Here is a 19,645-nt window from a genome sequence, read left to right on the forward strand (position 1 = left end):
AGTGAACACCTCAAGAAGAGCTGTATGTTCGACTTGGAAGAGACAAATGGTCACTTCTGCCAAGCCATCACCTGCCATGCCTTTAAATCCATTCCAGAAGGGTTGTTTCTTCTACAAAAAAATGCAACGATAACATTGACAGTTGACAAGAAGAAACAGAAATCCTACTGGTATCCTCTTGGCTCACCTATTCTGTGTCTTCTGAAGACAATAAACTCTTGCAGCAGAAGCACAAGCAGTGTTCGGGGCCTTCTCTAAATGTGCTGTTAGAACTTAATAATTTCAGACAAGAACAGAAGAGAACTTTACGGTGTCAGAGGGATGAAAGATCGAACTGGCAAAACTGAATGACACAAAAGTTGTGAAGTTCAGCAATCCCCATGAAAATAAGCAGCTCTTAGGAAGTACTAAGTGCTGTTTCCAGAAATTAGTGCTGTTTGACTACACCAACATAACAGCAATTTAAGTTCCTTTAGGTCTGCAATAAATAGAGACCGGACTCTAGAATAAATCAAAATAATGCTAGCAGAACAGAAACTGATCTCAACAGAAGCAGAGCTGCATGCATTTCTTTGAAACTGCAGAGATCCGTGAGGCCTGGGGTTAAGAAAGACAATTTCTTGGAAATGGCAACAATAAAGAGAGCTACAGCCAAGAGTGGGTAGATTTTGTAACCTATCAGAAACCGGACTCTGCTCTGTCCCCCTATTTTCTTTGCAAACTGCATTACAGTGTAATGGATCAAAGTCTCCGCTGCACTGTAGCTTCACTCACCCAGAAATATGAGGGTCACTTCTATGCCAGTACAAGTCCCAACTACTGCAGAGCCAAGAACTGCTCTAAAGCCTGACAACTTCCAAAAGCTTTTCAGGAGCAAGGCTGCCTGCAGCAAAACATGCCTCCTCTTCTACGGAACAACGTGGCTCCAGCTATGTGATCGAGCTCAGTTTGAATTTCAGTAACTTAAATACAGTTTGGAGAGGGCATCAGTCTTTCTGAGCGTCCAGACTTCTCAAAAAGATGTGTCTCTACTACACTAAAACATTGCATCAGAGAATGAGTGATCCCAGAGGAAAAAGGGAAGGAAACAATGCTGCCTTCTACACACACGTGCATGCCTCTCCCATCAAAAGAAACAAACCCATTTTTGTTCACTTCTGCAGAGCTTGAGTTTCCGCACTTCTTTTCACTATGCCTTCAAATATTTATTACCTCTTAAGCACTTTCAGCTGAAGAGTTAAAAAATGTTAAAGAGTTAAACACTCTTCTGCTGTAACTTAATTAGTGTATAAATGTTACCTTGACAGCTCTGAAGAATGAAGTCTGCTCATCCCCAAAACAGGTACAACGCAGTCAGATACACTACATTTTTTTCCACATCGCCATACCAATAAATCTCAGCTGTTGCTCAAACAGAGTACTTCCAGGAGCAAAAGTACAGTTTAATCTCCGTGTCCATTCAATTTTTGGCCTCTGTAAAGAGACTGCCAAAAAAGTTGCCAATTAGTGCTAATTGTAGGGAAGGTTTTTGTGATGTGCACCCTTGTCCACTGAAAATTGGATTACAACCATCAAACTCATTTCCTATGCTGCTGATATATTTTATTCAGGTCACCAGCATTTCTGCAGTCAGCCTTTTTTAAAATAGTGTCTGACCATACACGAAGAGAACAGAGGTTGAAGACTCATCATTATATTTCACTCTCCTTTCTCTCAATGTGTTAGATTTATTTGAGGGGGGTATGTTAGTTGAATTTTCTCAACCACAATACACAAAAACAAAATAAGACTTCAAGAGTCTTTTGGTTCTCATGTGGTTATGTAATAATACATTAATATAAAAGATTTCCATTTTTAGACATCAAACCCCTGACAGATGTTTTTGGATCTAGTTGCATTTAGTTAGTCTCCATTATTATGGCACACTTTGATCTGGAGCATTCCTTGTCTGTGATCAAATGCAAAATGAATTCAGATTCATTCCCTTTCATCTCATGTGAGCAAGACGTGTGAACCATTTACTTAGCCCTGCGACTCTGTATGATGAGTATTGTCTTTTTCACTGGTTCCTGGTGGGATTTTTTTCTTTTTTCTGGTAGATGAACCAGCTCCTTTATATGATCTTACAAAAGACACCGGCAGAATGTCACTTCACATTTGTCAAGAGCAAGCCCCACAATCTCTTTAACAAGTGATGTTTTACAATGTCTTGCAGCAGATTTTTGAAAACTGATGTTAATTAGCCCAGAAAAAAAAAAGATAGCAATTAAGGCATCAAAACTGTCTTCGAAAAACCTGAAAGGTTTTACTCAACCCCGGAGAGGTAGATATTATGAAGGCTAACACTACAAAAGACTCCTTAACTCATCTCCTTGTAACTAAGCATTGTAGTAATCAGGCAAGAAAGATTACCCTTGTTTAGGAGTCTTTGCTGCCACTATTAAGGCTCAACAGAGTGTACTGAAAGAGATTTTCAGTAATATTAGTTTCTTTGTTTTCCCAGGTTTACACCATATCATTATCATAGCTGTATGCATTTCCTATACCTATATGTTGTTCCTGCAAGGAACGTGGAAAAGGCAAATAGGTAAAACAAAAATACTCTTACCCTCACATTTTTACCATCAGTAGTTTAAAATGAAGTGTTAATATATGTATTGAACATCAGATGTCAACCATTTAAATTCTGAACTCTCAATTTGCCCATAATCTTTTCTCTAACCTCTAAGAACAACTAATGTTCAATACAAGCTTTGAAGAACAGGTTCTTACATGCGTATTTTGTACATATGATTTTCTTTACCCATTTATCTGGAAGTTATTTTATAACTGACTCTTATGCCTTATGTCAACATATTTAAAAGTGAGATACTACTATGGACTACAATCCCACAAGCATACAAGCGTGTATGGAACTCCAGCAATTTAAATAGCCCATTACACAATGTAAGGGGTGTCTGCACAGCACTCGCAGGAGAGACATCTTTAGACAGAACAGGTTAGTTTTGAATTTGTGATCCTAGGTCCTGCTAGCAGTTCAGCTTCAGCTGAGATTCATCTCAATAGCCAGACCTGAGCCTGGCCCCGTGCAACACCTCTGTCGCTGTGGACTTCCCCGGGGGGTTTGGTTATGTCTGTTCTGGATTTGTCTCACTTACAAGGTTTTCAGCCTCCTCCGGTGAGGGATGTCAGTCCGGTCCCCAATTCCTCAGTGCTGCCTTGAAATAGGCGTGCTCTGCCAAACCTGTGGAGCATCGATGGCACGGCTGAAGACCCCCCTGCCTGCCCCTCACAGGTTCATGATCACAGGGTGGATTACTCCCCATTTGAGCTGGAACCCTTAAACTGAGGTTTAGATGACCCTCAGCTGGTGGATTTGTATTTTGCACTTTTAGGATTGAGATATGGCAATATGGCAAATACCAGTACCAAAATGGAGTCTAATTTCAACTTTAAGATACATTTTTTGTCCAAATTATTAACCCATAACTTAGAAGTGTCAAATAAAAATGCTGACCTTCTTGCTGACAGCAGCAGTTATTTACTTGAACATCTGTGCAATGTTTTGGTTTTAATTTAACTCTCAAACCATGTTTATGATATCGTTGGCTGTTTTTATTGTCAGTTTAGTGCATTTGAACCGCTTCTTCAGAGAAAGCTACTTTAATGCCATATTATATTGTAGGTTAGAAAGGAGAAGCAAAGTTTATGAAATTCTGTGGAAAGGTCAGTGAATCCAATAACTGCTGAACTGACCCACTACAAAAAACCTGTGTAAGGCTAACTTCTTCTTTTCAGCCTTTTGTCCATGTTGGGGCTACTTCTGGAAGGATAGAGAAATTCCTGGTAAGTCTTTTAGAGTGAAAAGATTTAAAACAAGCATTGCAGCTGGCTGGACTGCACAAGCAGAGGCCAGGGGTGAGTTGTGCGGGGGAAGAAGCAGTTTCTGTAAATAGGCTACTAAATAGCAAATGGTGAGTTTAGTTTCACAAGCAGAAACATAAAAATATTATAAGTTATCTATTGCTGTCCTTTTGGTTGCTTGGAAAGATGGATGCTTGGAAAGCATGAGCAAATTAAACTTTCGAGACAAGAAGTATGGAGAATTAAGTTTAGTTTCAAAAATTTGCTGGTTTTAAAAACAGATGGTTAAAAATACAGTATGAAAGCACTGATAAAATCCTGCTGTGGCCCAAGAAAGCACTGACAGTGCATCATTGTTGCTCAGCTGACGTGGAAATTTATGAAGCCATGGTAGCTGAGTCCCTTGCAAATGCATGGGCTTCCAGTATATGTAAAAGGCAAAACTATATTTTCACTTTCTTACCACTTTATAAAACTTTCTTCTGTTTTGGCAGGAATTCAGCTCAGTGGATTTTTCTCCCCAAGCTAAGCTTTTGGAAGGGACACTGAACAATGCACATTATATTGTAGGGTAGTATGCAGATATTACTGATGGCAATACTTAAAGGTAAAGTAGTGAAATGATGCATGTGGTATGACCTGAAGATCTTATTGGCACGTGATTGAAATACCTCTCATAATCCCTTTTTTGCTTCTGTTGTGTGAGCTGGTATAAAGTCCAAATTCATGCTGGTAAAATCTCAGTATCACAGAGCCTTTAATCTCATTTCAAACTTATCATTTCCTTTTTTGCTATTTTCTGTTGAAATGCAAATACTGTATGTGCAACACCTTCCATCCTTTCTATGTGATTTCTGATTGCTGAAAGTCCTTGGCTGATTTTATTCTTCAAACTTTTTCTGTCTCCAAGGTGGTGTTCACAAGTAATTATTAGTAATATTGGTTCTATACTGCCTCTGGATGGCAGCAAAGAGGCTGATGTTAGAGGGATTTTTTCACATGGGATATTTGTATGCCGCATTGTGTTGTACACTACGTCAGGCACTTTGGATTCTCAAACGTTACCGTTCTGGGATAATAGGAAGGCAGGGAATCTCAGCCTCAAACTGTAGTGTTCCAGTCTTCCAGAAACATTTGTGATCTCAATTTTCTCTCAATAAATCACAACCTTTCTGGCTTGCACACAATTCTGCAGGTTATGGCCAAATAATTCAATGCTATTTGAAATCATTTAAGTGTCATGCATGCTTTCTACAGCAGTACATATACAGAATAAGTTGAAACAATCTGAAAATTAGCCCCTGAAAACGTGCATACACCTACCATATCTTATTGCTTAGGTAATTGATGAGATATTTCAAAAGCCAACTTAATGGTCCAAAAGAAATAATCATTTAAATTAAAAACGAATTCTGCATTTTGAATAGCACTACATCCTGGTGAAATGAATACACAAAGGCTACTTTGCAGCTGTGGAAAAGATTGCAAATAGTTTTGTTCTGCCAACAACTGCCAGCCAGAAAGGGCACGCCGCGTTACAGTTTGCTGTTCTGTACGGCCATAGTTATATTTTCTGTACGTAACAGTAAGGCGTTATGCCCTTGTAGACAAATTTCATTCAAAATAGTAGGGCCTACAGAGGCCCCATAGTTTCATCGCATAAAGGGTGATAACAAGAACTGTGGGTCCGGCGGACAAGGGGCCTTTTGGTGCTCATGAACATATTGGAATTAGTTTGCTACTTTCTTTCATTTGCAGGATGTTGGGATTTCCCCTTTCTCATATTTAGGGGGAAGAAAGAAGTTCAGTGATTGTCGAGCATTACCAGTGCAACCACGGAGACCCCCAGAGACCAGAGTTGTATTGAGCCTATAGACAGTGATGTGCGCAGCTTCTTTGGAGATGCCCTCAAGAGGCAGTGCCAAAAGGCCTCCGCAGAGAGCCTCTCAGGGATGCCACTAAGCCTGCGGTGTGCTTGAAGAGATCGCTGTAACAGACGAGCATCTTATGTTCCTATGTTATAAATCTCTAACAGCAAACCTCTGCTCCCGAAGGGGGGATGTGTCAGTTACTGCCAGTGAGTAATGGTCCGATGGCAGCAGGCGTCCACGTGTCCACTGTGCCGTGCAGTGTAGTGACGCCAAGGGCGGTTTGGGATCTTGCTCAGTGTCGGTGCTGAAGTCCTTTCTACCCAGGACCGTATGTCACCTTCCTGGAGAGTTTGAATTCATCCAAAGAGCACATCTCAGAGGAACCTCACATCTGGTATAAATAGTATCCAGAACCAGACTTGTGCTGAGAATTACTGCTAGATGAGCCTTCATTGCTTCTGTCTGTTGACTTTGTGAGAGTTTGCCTTTTGGAAGAAACTCAAATCTGCAGTGACCAGACTAAGGAGAAATACATGTAAACTAAAGACATTCTCTGACACTCATTTTTGCAACTCCGTTTATGTTACTGTGTAATCCCCAGCAGCCCTTCTTCCAAATCTTGGTTACGAAGTCCTATGGAAGCACGATATCATCCCCATCTTCTTTAGTTCTGGACTGGTTTCACCAAAAATCTTTTCCTCTGTGGATGGTGGCACCGTTATAACTGCCTATCAGTGTGCCTTGTCCATCAGCAAATTTGGAGCCACTCATTTTGAGCTGCAGTGGAATTAAACATTCATCTTTTGACTCTGGTACTCATACATAGAACTGTTTTTCCAGTTGGTACATTTTCAATGAGAGATAGTAAGCAGGTTCTCTATAGTCAACTATGAAGATTTGTTCATTAGTTGTTGGTGCCTGCATGTAGGAAAAAATTGGGAAATGGTTTTACCTGTCTACTCAATGATGCAAAAATCTGTCAATTACAGCTTCCGACATGATTTCCAGAATTGCTTTTTTACATTAAAGTTGAGAGTGAATCAAATACATGCAAATATTATCAGTTACTCAACTTTTCAGAGTTTATTTGCCGTTACTGGTTCCTACTGCAAAACTTGCCAGGACAAGATGTCTTTTAAGTGCTGTTGGAGTGGGATCACTAACTTACACTCAATATAATATACTTTGGCTATTCCGTTTTATTTTTCTGCTGCCACAATGTGAGCAGCAAGATGTCTCTTATATTGATGCAATGTTCTTACAATAAGAAGGGGAAGAATGAACATACCCCAGTCTCTACTTATTAGTCACTTAAAATAGTGGTACAGAAAAGGTGTGACAAGATACCTCATGTTTATATGGGCAAGTTTGTTTTTACCTTTGCTGTTATTAAAAGATGGAAGTTCTACCAGAGTTCCACTTGTTTGTCTATTTTCCCAATGTTTTAGTCTCCTGCATTTCAGTCCTCAGAATTTCAGTCTCTTAAGATTTTCCCTTTCCTTATGGAAGCAGCTACTCTGATAAAAGAATCCAGACAATGAGCTTCCAGGACTGGAAACTCAAATTTGTCCCGAAAGTCACTAAATAAAGCACAACATCTCAGGGTCTGATAACTCAAGAATACTTCTTTTACGTATGCCTATTTCTAGGCAAACAGAAGTGCACTGTTATTCAGGAAAGAAAAAAAAGTAGCACACTGTGATTCCTTCGTGTGTCTAGCAAGCATGACAATTAGACTAGTCTTGGGTATTTTTCAGAAGAAACACTCCAGGATTAAAAGAGCTGTCTTACTACAGTTTTTATCTTCCACATTTGAAAGGGAAGTGGAAGACATAACTAACTTTGTCCCCGTCACACTGGAGCACAGAATTGCAACCATTAAAATCACGGTTTTGGATCTCGCTGAAGCACATTCTCCCTCATAGTGCATGACTCACATAACCTCTGGTGCATTCGGTGAGGGGTGTGAAAGCGGTCTCTCTCAGATTGGAAGTACAAACTAATATAGCTCTCTAAAGAATGTAAAGCCGCACACTTCACTCCCTCTTCACTTTAACACCATTTCTGAGATCCATGCATACTGTGGTAAGTGATCTAATAACAAGGTGTTGATGATCTAGCTAAAGACATTTGTGGGAAAACTATGTTCATCTTATATTCAGACAAAGTCTCCAACTATGTTAACAGCGGTTTCTTGTGAGCCGCATAGCGTACAAATGGTAATAAACTGAGAGTTTAAATTAAGTTTGAAGTTCTGGACAAAGATCAAATACAAAAGCACATTGCATTTAAAGTGTAAGACTTCAGACTGAGAGTTTAAAATGTGAAGTTCTCCTATCTGGACATGTTTCATGGCTTTGCTACGGAGTTCTTGAGTGAAGCTAAGCAAGTCATTTAAATCAGCATGTGTTACAGTGTTTTGATCTCTGAAATGAGGATAATGACAACTGTTCATCAGGAAGGTTGTGATGGTTAATATTTCATTGAAGCATTTTGAGAACTCTGGATGGAACTTGATATATGTAAGCAGTATTGTTACTGTTGTAACTGGGTAATTTATTTACTGTCAGGGGATACTACAGTTATAGTTTAGATACCACTTTATATCTTAAGTCTTTGTGGCTTTTCTTGACTATCTTGGACTGCAAACTCACATATCTGCCTTAACCCAGAATTCTGAAGGAAAGCCATTCAGCTGTTATCAGAATATTTTAAAAAATTATTTCTTTCAGCTGTTAGAGAAATTGAGCAGGCCTATTTGGCACTTGGCTTCTAGTATGCATGTGCAGTAATCGCCACCATGAACTGCTGCTTTGTTAAAAATAGTTTAAGATTCAAATTCAGTTATCTGTTTCATAAAGAAGAAGTATATTCTCCTTACCTAAGGGGATGGAAAATATAACACACGCACGCATACATTTGGATTACTAAAAATACATAGGCACCTGCTATGGGAATATATTAAAAACTTCAGGGTAACAGTGAAATGAATAAGGCACAAATAAGACATGCTAAATCTTTTATACAGTGGATTCCAAACTACAGCCGTTGTGAGAGCCAGCAGTCCTAAATCTTCATCCTCTGGCTGCTTTGCCCCAGCCCACTCACAGGGTATGCTTCCTGTAGGATTTTCCTTAGATAGTGAATACCTCTCAGTCTATGGATGTCTTGGCACTACACTATTTTTGCTCCAGCTTTCTAGAAGTGGAAAGGAAGCATGGTTAGAGCTGGGCTGTGATGTGGCATCCTTAAATGATGCTTTTGCTGGCACTGACAACTTTGCCCAAGGCACAACAGTTCTGAGTGTCTTCCCGGTTGTATTTGGGACCGAGCGCTCCCCTACTTAGCCTCAGCCTTGTGGAGCTCAAAGAGGAGTATCTAATTATTTTGGCTCTCATCCCCTTGTCATTTCTCCAGACTATCTGCACCAGAGAGTCTTTTTTCCACAAACTGTGGTCTAGAACTATAGCAAGGATCATATTCTCTGTGGATCCAGTCCTAAATTATGGAGAATAGTATCTATATGACACAGACACAGGTGACCCATAGTTTTTCCCCACTCAAGTCAGTAAGATTCAGTGGGTTTATCCAGCTGGAATCAAAGCAAGTGAGTTGAAAGATATTCTTTGCCCCTGTTGCTGATCTTACATATTCAGTTTCTTTTTAGTAATCAAAGATATCCAGACTTACTTTTGTGTAAATGAAATCAGAATATGATTATAGGTCATAATTTTTGTGTCAAAAAGTTACTACAGAGAAATTCAGTATGTTTACTGTCCAAGTGTTGCTGAATGTGGCTGTTGTAAACCAGAAGAGATTTACATACTGACAGGTGAAATTTGAGCCGCAAATTCTAAAACTCAATTTGGCCAGAAGTCTAATTCCCACTTGTATAGACAAGGATAAATGTGCTTCTCTAGCTTGCTTTAAGGGCTGGATATTTTCAAATAAGGGTATTTTTACCATGAAAAAAGAAATTTTTTTTTTGGCTTGTATTCACAAGTTGTTTCCACATCATAAGCTATAACTACGTAAGTTTGCTCACTAGTATGGTCTTTTGTTCATATGTCCTACACCTACTCTGTTGCTTTGGTAGGGCCTTGGCAGAGGAAGGTCAAGCTCAGCAGTCAGACTGAGAGTACTGACACTGATGTACGCAGCTTTTCAGTGCCTTGATCTTGATAGATCATGTCAGTCTCTCGGTTTGTGGAGATAAAAAAGAGACAGGTCTGGCTTTTATGTCCCCTCGTAAGAAGTGGGAAAGAACCAGCTAGCACATGTTTAAGAAAATAATACAGACAGACATGTCTTTTTTTTTTTTTTTTTTCTCCTAACGCATCTGTTGGTATAAAGTTCCAAAGTATCAAATACTTATTTACTTACTTTCCAGTAATTTAAGTAGTTCAGGTAGGCAGGACTTCTAGGATTGCTTAGACCTGAGATTGTACAGGGCAACGTTTGCAGGATCCTGTTGTCATTGTTCATAATTTTACCAGACTTTGGGTTGATTATATTTGAAAAATTTCAGATAAAAGATTGTAGCCATCTCTGATAATTACATTATACAAAATGTAAGTTGTTTTGTACTTTCTGAAAAGATGCTGCTCACCTAAAAGAAAGTTAGAAATGCTGCTCACCTAAAAGAAAGCGGAGCTAAGACGTGATATATGTATGATAGTGGATTGGCATTTGCATTCTCACAGATTTTGGAAAATTATAAACCTCTGAAAATTCAGGCTGCGCTAGAGGCTTCTGCAATTTACAAGATGGATCCTCTACAGGTTTTCTCCAAATGGAATTTGATTTATTCCCTTGTAGCTTCCGTGCTGATCAGATTGCACATACTTCATCCTCACTTTTCTTAAAAGGACACCAGATGACTCCTTCTGGCACTTTGTTTTTTACAGTGCAAAACAATAAATAAGTCGGAAAAAGCTATCTTCTTTTTTTAAACAGAAAAAAAAAAATCAGATCTGTTAGGAGTTATCAATTTAAATTGGAATGTCTGTAGGGAATTCTCTCCTCACCATGGGGACACTTTTCCCCAGTTCTAGTTTCTAACTCCACTCGGCTGTGCAAACCCCAGGCAGGCTGGTGTGGGGCGACACGGTTTGGGTCTGGTCCTCGCAGCAAGCAGCGGCTGGCTCAGTATTTATCTACCAAACTGAATTCAATCAAGTTAAACAGTTATATCCTCTGTCACAGAGATCAGCAGCCTCTCCCTAACATATAAACCTCTTGCATGAACACATGGATGGGGAACGCTTGTTGATCCCCGTTTCCACCATCTCTCTCTTACGGGTCAAAGGCATTGTAAGTCAACTGCATTTTTTTACAGCCATTCATAAACCTCAATATCCAGTGTCGACCTCCTGCAGGCTCAGCTGAAGACACCAACAGAGGTGGCCTAAGGCCATACACTGCCAGGGATGGCAAAAGTCTATGTTTAGGGAGTCAGAAACAAGGCATCAGAGCAGAGGAGACAGCGGCTCTGAAGTGGCAAAGGAGCAGTCCCCAACGGCAGTGTCATTCCCGGTTCGGCACTCCAGAGAGCCCTGGTTCTCTGGAGTTCTTCCTCTGGCTCTCCTCTGAAATTCTTCCTCCTTTCCCTCCCCTCCCTTGCCCTTTCCCAAAACACGAGTGAACTTTCTCCTGACTTTTCAGGCAGCAAAATTCAATTTTCCTTCACAGTGTTAAGAAGCTTTGAGCTGTCTTTGACTTTGTTCCAGGAGAACCAGGAAAATAAACAAAGCAAGCAGATCAGAATAAAGCACTTTTGGCTAATTAAATATTTAGTCACACTTTAAAAAGGCAAATATTTGTAATGAATGCTGCTGTGCATTTACCTCAATATATTTTAACTCTACTAGATGTTCATGAAAACTAGCTTTAGTATATTTGGTGGTCATAAGTAAAAAAAAAACAGGTTGTATAATTTCATCTTTCCTACATTGCTGCAAGTAATTTTGTGTCTTACATAAGCTTTTATTGTCAATCAAAATGAAAACAGATAGCTCTTTTTAAATAAGAGATGTACTTTAATGAACAACTTATAGTAGCTTTGGAAGCACATTTTAAGCAAGTGTAAAGTTATGTTCTGGCATTTCTACAGGACACTTTATTTCTTCTTGACAGCGTTTTATTTTCCAGAAACGTGTAAGAAGTGACAGGTTATTGTGTATGTAATCATGGCTCATTTTTAACTTCAAAAACTTCTCTGTGATCTTAAAAGCTTTTAATTTGTTCATAGGCACAGGTTTGTACAAGCCCTGTACAACATCTGTATGCCATTTTAACAAACAGCTATAGTGGTAGCCCTCCCTCCCAAAAAGTTTAATTAGATTTGAAAAGTGGCTTAAGCTCTTAGATGATTTTGACATGTATGGCCACCATCACAAATGTTCACACTTTGAACCTGGTACTGCAAGGTGTTATGGCTTTCATGCAAAAGTGTTGCATCCCCAAATCCTGCTGAGATTGGTGGGTTTCAAGGTGTGCAGCATCTCAGAAGATACGGTCAATGCTTTGTTCAACTGGGAATATCTGGAAATGCGTAAGTCTGTGGCAAATCTCTCATGCGCTTTGATGAACCTAGGATTTTTGACTCATCATGCTCAAATGCTTAGCTGATATTTCAATGATACTAGAGATCAAGGACAGGCTGAGAGAGCTGGGATTGTTCAGCCTGGGGAAGAGAAGGCTCCGGGGAGACCTTATAGCAGCCTTCCAGTATCCCCGAGAAGGGGGTCTACAAGCAGGCTGGAGAGGGCCTATTTACAAGGGCATGTAGTGATAGGACAAGGGGTAATGGCTTAAAACTGGAAGACAGTAGACTTAGAATAGATATTAAGAAAAAAAATGAGGGTGGTGAGGCTTTGGAACACGTTGCCCAGGGAAGCTGTAGATGCCCCATCCCTGGAAGTGTTCAAGGGCAGGCTAGACTGGGCTTTGAGCAACCTGGTCTAGTGGGAGGTGTTGCTGCCCATGGCAGCAGAGTTGGAAACAGATCATTTTTAAGGTCCCTTCCAACCTAAACCATTCTATGATTCTATGAAATAGAAAAACATGATTGTATAGGCCCTTGTTCCCAGCTTACCTTCTCCACTACCCCAACATGCACTATATCACAGATACTCTTCTTCAGGAGGTATTTGTAATTAAAAAGACCTAAACTCCATTACTGAGAACCTCATACACATCATCACAGTTGAAATATATTGTGATGTTTATATATTGTCATGTGCACCAGGTAATTTACATTTCACTCAACGCAGATAATAAAATAAGACTAAAATTAGTCATATTCATCTTTTTTTTCTTTCAACTTTGTAGTCAGTTGAATGACATTTAAGGAAGCCCTATATCTATTTCAAAGTAGTTTAGAATTTATTAAAATATATTTTTTAAAAAATACTAATTTTTGGAAATCGTTATTAATTTCCATTCCTTAAAAAAATCTTGAAGTAATAAAACTTGTCCTCTGTATTTAATATTTAAGCCAGTAGAATGTCTTTAGATAGTTCTGGATGTACATTTTTTAAGAATTACATTTACTTCCTAATAACCAATGTAACATCTTTGTAACAGCCTGAAACACATCTATTTTTACAATTAATAGTAGAAGTAACTGTAAGGTAGTTTGCAAGGATAGAGTTAATTTTTAAACAATGATTGAAATCTACTGCTTTGGTGAAAGGATACCTACTTAAGTTAACTCATGGTTAATGAGTTAATAATGGTAAATTCATTATTATTTGTGTCCAAGCAAAAATTCAATATCACTTTGAAAAACATGTGAATGCTTTTAGGATTATTTCACACTTAATTCAATCCTGTTGCCCTTAATGTTAGTTCCAGAACTGCGGCAGCACTGAGCCCACAAAGTTTCTTCTTGTGTGACTGGCTCCATCCCAACACTCAAAGTCCTGAGCAAGGGCTGAGGCTCACAGTAGCACTTATTTATAGTTCCTGCTTGCTCTGGGAAGCAGAAGCAGAGAGTGAAATGGGATACATCTGTCCAGTTAGGTGGTCGGGAACCCTTAGAGGAGACGAAGAGCAAGCACTGCCTCGGCTGCCGAGAGAGACATGCAGTGTTGCCTAGGACCCTCACAGGCCACCCAAAAAGAGGTGGGGGTCCTTGCAGTCCTCTCCTACAAGTTCAAGGGTGCTTGCCCTCTCCCTTTCTGGACATACAGGAGAATATATGAGAGGAGAACAGAGAGTTCTTGGGTTTGGTGTGCCTGTCAGAATCAGCTGGTCTCAGTACAAACAGTTCCACGTCACTCCTCCGTCTTGATCTCTAAGGACAGAGAGCTTTCAAAATGCCAGCAGCAGTTTTCCAGGGCAAAAATACCTCTGAGTATTTTCGTATGTAAGTGCTTATAGCTCCTTCACTTTACACTAATAGTTTCACCAGGAAATTACCTTTCTGCCTGTTTGCCAGCAGCAAATCAAAGAAGTCCCAAATAAGAAGAAAGTGCGTGCATTGGTTTCACGTACCTGTGAATTTGGAAAGAAATATTTGCTGCATTTAGTCTGCTCTGCTTTCTAATAAGGGCAAGGGAAGTATCCTGTGGTCCTGCCTGGGCCCCTGCCCTCTTGTCTGTGACACAGATGGCCCGTGGCTCTGTGCCTGTTTTTTACCTCCACCCTGATGCCAATCCACCTTCCCAGGCTTCTGTCAGGTCACTGGGGTAACTCCCGTGAGAAGGTGATCTCCCCTCTAATCTCCTGCCAGGCTGTTTTCTTGGCAAGAACCCACACTGTTGGATACGTGACATTTGGTCTACTTTTACTTTTAAACCTCTTGTAAGAGGACACCATTTTCTAATTCTCTAGCTTTAGGCCCTTTTTTTTTTCATTTAAATTTGAAGCTGACATCACATGGATACGTGACATTTGGTCTACTTTTACTTTTAAACCTTGTAAGAGGACACCATTTTCTAATTCTCTAGCTTTAGGACCTTTTTTTTTTCATTTAAATTTGAAGCTTTCTGCTGCTGCCACCATTTTTATGGCATCCATATAACATAAGCAAGCAAATAAAGCATATATTTTATGGCATCCATATAACATAAGCAAGCATATAAACTGAAGTCCACAGTATTTAACACAATACTGCCTAGCAGACCATCTAGTTTAAAAAGAAATCTAACAGTTTAACTTTTTCATGAAAAAATTGTGAGGTTTTTATATTTTGATGCATTACATGAATCTAAAAACATTATGATGCAAAAATGGATATACTGTCTGTGGTGAATGTAACTTGCAAGTTTTCAGAAACTGGAAGATTTTCTAACAGAAAATGGAAAACTAGAGGGAATAAGTTGAGCAAAGCTGAAGCAACATGATCTGTAATAATACTACACTGATCGGACTGTCTTCTATACAAATGATGAATAGTTCTTCTTATTATTAGACTATAAAAGGTCTTCCTAATATATTCAGATTTAGTATACCAAGCAATGAATGTATCTGTTGCCCTGTACACTTTTTCCTGTGGTTACAGAGGTCGAGTTCTAGCTATTTTATCACTTATTCGAAGGAACGACCCAAGTAAGGTAGATTTCTGATTGTCTCGCAGTCTGTCACAGTCAGTCTTTACAGCTAATAGTTTTCATCTCTAAGACACTGTAGTAAAGTTACAGATAATTACGTTTAAGTGTCCCTTTGCAAGGTGTTAGGTGTCTGCCTCTAAACGACAATGAAGGGACACAAGACAAAGCCGTCTGAGTTCACTAGGCACGTATGGTGCAAGCCACAGAAAAGTTTGGTTGTGGGTGTTCTCTCAATGTGGAAGGAGGTAATTACTTTCCAAAGAGGAATAAGACACAGTAATAATAGTAGTATTATGTAAGCAACACAGGTTAGTTTCTACTTCCAGATAAATAATGTGCTTGCCATATTTCTGAGTGAGTCTTTTACTACGCCTGAAGTATTATATAAGGCATTACTGAGTGCAGACAAGAGCATATTGTTATGGCATTCGCTAATGCAAGCTATGTGTGTCCAATCAGACTGCTAAAATATGCAAGAGAAATTTCCATGTATTATAAAAAATTATCTTTTAGCAACTGGAGAACATAATTCTCCATAGCATGCTTTTGAGAAAATTGGATGCAAAATGTTTCAAAATCAGAACGACGCTATCTAATGGCCACAATTTATGAGTATAAAAAACACTAAACATAGTGTACAGCCTTGAGTCAGCTATGAGAACAATGTGTGTGTGTGTTTTGGTTTTTTTTAAAAGAATAGATTTATCAGCAAAATCCTTTAGAAACAGTTTAAAGGATCTTCATTATTGAAAACAAAGTTATTCTTTAGAGAATGCATTACATGTAAAGAACTCTTACAGGTATATCTACTGCATTTTAAAAATCTCTGTAGGAATATATACCGAATATGTGTCTTAGCAAATGAACTGCAAGAAAGGAGAAAAAAATCATAAACTCCATAAATGAAAATATTGTTTAGAAAAGGGGAATAACAGAGCACATGACATTACTTCATCAAAGAAATATGATTGCGTATTTTAAAGTAACATTTTCTTACTGCTGGCGTGGAGAGCAACGCATGTAGGAAGAGGAGAGTGACCAGCACGGTCATTCGTGGGCATGTGAGAACAGAGAAATTTGCAGGCACAGACAGCATGCACATACAGATCCAGTAAGTCTAATGACAGAAGGATCACGTGGTAATGAACATTTGACAATATCTTTACACTCATTTTAAAGCGCACATTACAAATTGAGTATTAAAAAAAAACCACCCAAGGAAAGTAAGCAAACAACACTGATACATGTAGTGACTTAAGTTTATGAATTAAGATGGCTCCCTCACTTCTATACTTTTGAGTCACCATAACTAGTTAAAAGATTTGTGAAATGACTCACTAAAATGCATGTTAAGGAGGAATGATGTTTTTCTCTATTTAGTGTTAATCTTTCTGATGAGGCTGATTTGCTTTTTATGAAAAGTCTGACTGATGCCACCACCTGCTAACTTGGGATCATTGTATCGGATTATTTCCTTCTACCACCTGCTGTACAGCTGATGTTTTTACATACTGGTGACAAGATTGTAACTGTTTCTGTAACCTGTATTTTAATCTAGGGGTTTCCCCAGGAATATTCTACTAATTTTAGCTAGTTCAAAATGCTGCAGTTATGAATTAAAAAATTCAGAATCTGATAACTCAGGTTTTATTAAGTGTGCTTCCATTACTCATAATCTGGTTCTCTACCAAATCTGAATACTGAATATACTTGAGATCTTTTACTTTTTTTTTTTACTCAGTTTGTACGTGTTTTGTATAGGGGTAATTTGTAATAAGATGTCGAGCCACAGAGGATGGCTAAACATCTGTTATAATAAAATCTCAGTATGTATAAATTAGGATGTAGACTGTCTGGGTATTCTAGAAAAAGAAACAGGCAGCCATTCAGAAATTACCATAACTACTCTTTTGGCCTGAACAGTTTCACAGGAAAGCAAACACGACAGAGCCGCACGTCATTTCTCCCTGTGAGCACTGATGTGATGTGGCCGATCTTAAGGAATGGCTAATTTCCAGGGAACTCACTCTATATGCTTATTCGTAGTTCTCTGCAGCAGTGTTCAGGAGGAAGTGCGCATGTGAGCAAAGTACGTCTCCCCGTAGGCAGAGTGCAGGCCACTGAAGTCCCTTTCAGGCCTCTAGGTAATTCTGCGAGTAGGGAACGGTCTTACAATTTTATTAAGTATAGAATAAAAGTGCTCATTATTGTCTCAAAGTGTAATGAAAGGGCTTATCGTTATGCATGCGTGGGAGAGTAATGTTAAAATTACTGTGGAAGTACTTAGCGTTTCTCATTCTTTGGTAACAAATGCATTATTGAGTACAGAAGTTTAATATTTCTCTGATTTTGGAAACGAAAATGTTTAAAAGAAGAGGGAACTAGTCTTCGGAAGAAAAAAGAGGGAATGCAAGTGCCTTATTGGGTCAAATTCAGAGTCCTTTTACTCAAAGTACTATTATTCAAATATTGCCCATTTTGTGACTCTCCAAGGTCTTAAATCAAATGACCTGATGATTTTGCTTCAGGGCTTAGCAAACAGGGTCCACAACACCACACCCATTGCTCGGCAGCGAAGTCTTAGGATTGTCAATAATAGTTATTTGGATTTTGCTAGTAACATTAAAGTTTGTGTCCTGGGTTACAGAAAGACCAAACACTCTCTGTGAATACTGGTTTTAGCCAAATGCCTCGGCTCTGTACTTCTGACTTGCTGGAATTGACTTTTTAAGTCTTCTATTAAGTGGAACAGTGGCATCTCAGGAAAATATTGTAAGCTTTTATTGAACCAGTTTTTTGAAGCACTGAGGGAATTATCCTTGTACTTCTGTACCTAACTTCCACAACTCATAAATTGAGTACACTTGGTGACCTGTTCGTTCACCAGTCTTATCTTCAAATCTGTTCAGGAACAGATTCACGGCAAATATTTTGGGTCCTGCTTGGCACTATATGAAGTTATTACCCTTTTGCTTAGTGGCTGACCCAAATTTTGATTTTAATTCCTTTGTTCAGACCTAATTTATTTTTTTCTCCAAAATTCCTGACTAGAGCATGTAAAAGGGAAAACTGGAAAAGCTTCCACTTTGAGGCCATTTCTTTCAAGCTGCGAAAAGTAAAGCAGAGGAGATTACTCCAGTGATAAGGAAAGAAGTTCTGCCCAGTAACCCCAGCTTAGAGACCTCAACAAGAATGATGCGAGATCCTTGAGTTTATTTTCTGTTGCTGGCTTAATGAGATTTGAAACCGCGCAACAGAAAGCTGATCTAACTGCTATACTGTAACAGATTTTCCACTAGGGAAATGGAAAGTATATAATATATAGTGGAACATCATCAAAAAAATCGGTAACAAGCATGGCCAGCTTACTCTACTGAACAGCTAATGGAAACACAAGATCAAATCTCCTTTGGCAGAAATAGGATTAAACGTGGGTTTTCTCCTGCATTAATTCTGTAACTGCTGGCTGGGATGAAACAACTCTCCTCCTTCATTAGTTTTGTAAATCTAAAACTAAATTCAGCCAAAATCATCTAGTGAATTTGGATTTATCTATCAAAGTAAAAATTTTGCTGTAATCTCTTTGAAGATGTAATCAATTACTCCATTTTGGGCATCGCTACTTTCTGCAAAGTCAGCATGTATAATCCAGTTATCAGGAGATAATCTTGGAGATTTAATAAAGGCAGAGGTATAAAATTTCCAAGCCTTGCAGAATAATGGATTCCAAAGCAGGATGAAAATATTACAATTTTGGTAAATTACTTAGAATTATATAAACTGGATCCAAAAAAGTGTCAAAATAATATATGATTTATCAAAGAAAAAAACACTGAAAAAAAGAAGCTCAACGTTCTCTCACTCATAACTTTGAATGTTGAGCTTATATATACAATAAACACCATTCTTTGCATACATACACCGTGCAATACATACATTCTTGTATTGCTTTGCCATGGAAGCCCTCATCCATCCTCTGTCTTGGTGGTCAGTTTGGTATTTTTCTTGTGAGTCTCCCAGCTGGGAAAAGTAGTGTCTGAAGGAAGATTAAAAAATCAAGTATTTGAAAAAACAGAATGAAGACAGAAGCTTCTGGTGTTCTAATTCAGTGACTATCAGCCAGCTGAGAGCTGACAACTCTTTTCCTAGAAGTTTATTGCAAGACATGAAGCGTATACTCTCTCCAGGAACAGCCTGTTAATGCTATACACAATTTCACTCTCCTTTTGTCTTCAGCAATTGCATAATCAGAGTTACGAATTCTGATATACTAATAATGAATGAGAATATCTTGCCTAGTGAGACGCTACGAAGATCCATGATTTTGGGATGTTCCCGCATTCATATAATGTG

Source organism: Charadrius vociferus, unplaced genomic scaffold (genome assembly GCF_000708025.1).
Source record: "Charadrius vociferus isolate BGI_N301 unplaced genomic scaffold, ASM70802v2 scaffold52, whole genome shotgun sequence".
Classification (NCBI taxonomy): domain Eukaryota; kingdom Metazoa; phylum Chordata; class Aves; order Charadriiformes; family Charadriidae; genus Charadrius; species Charadrius vociferus.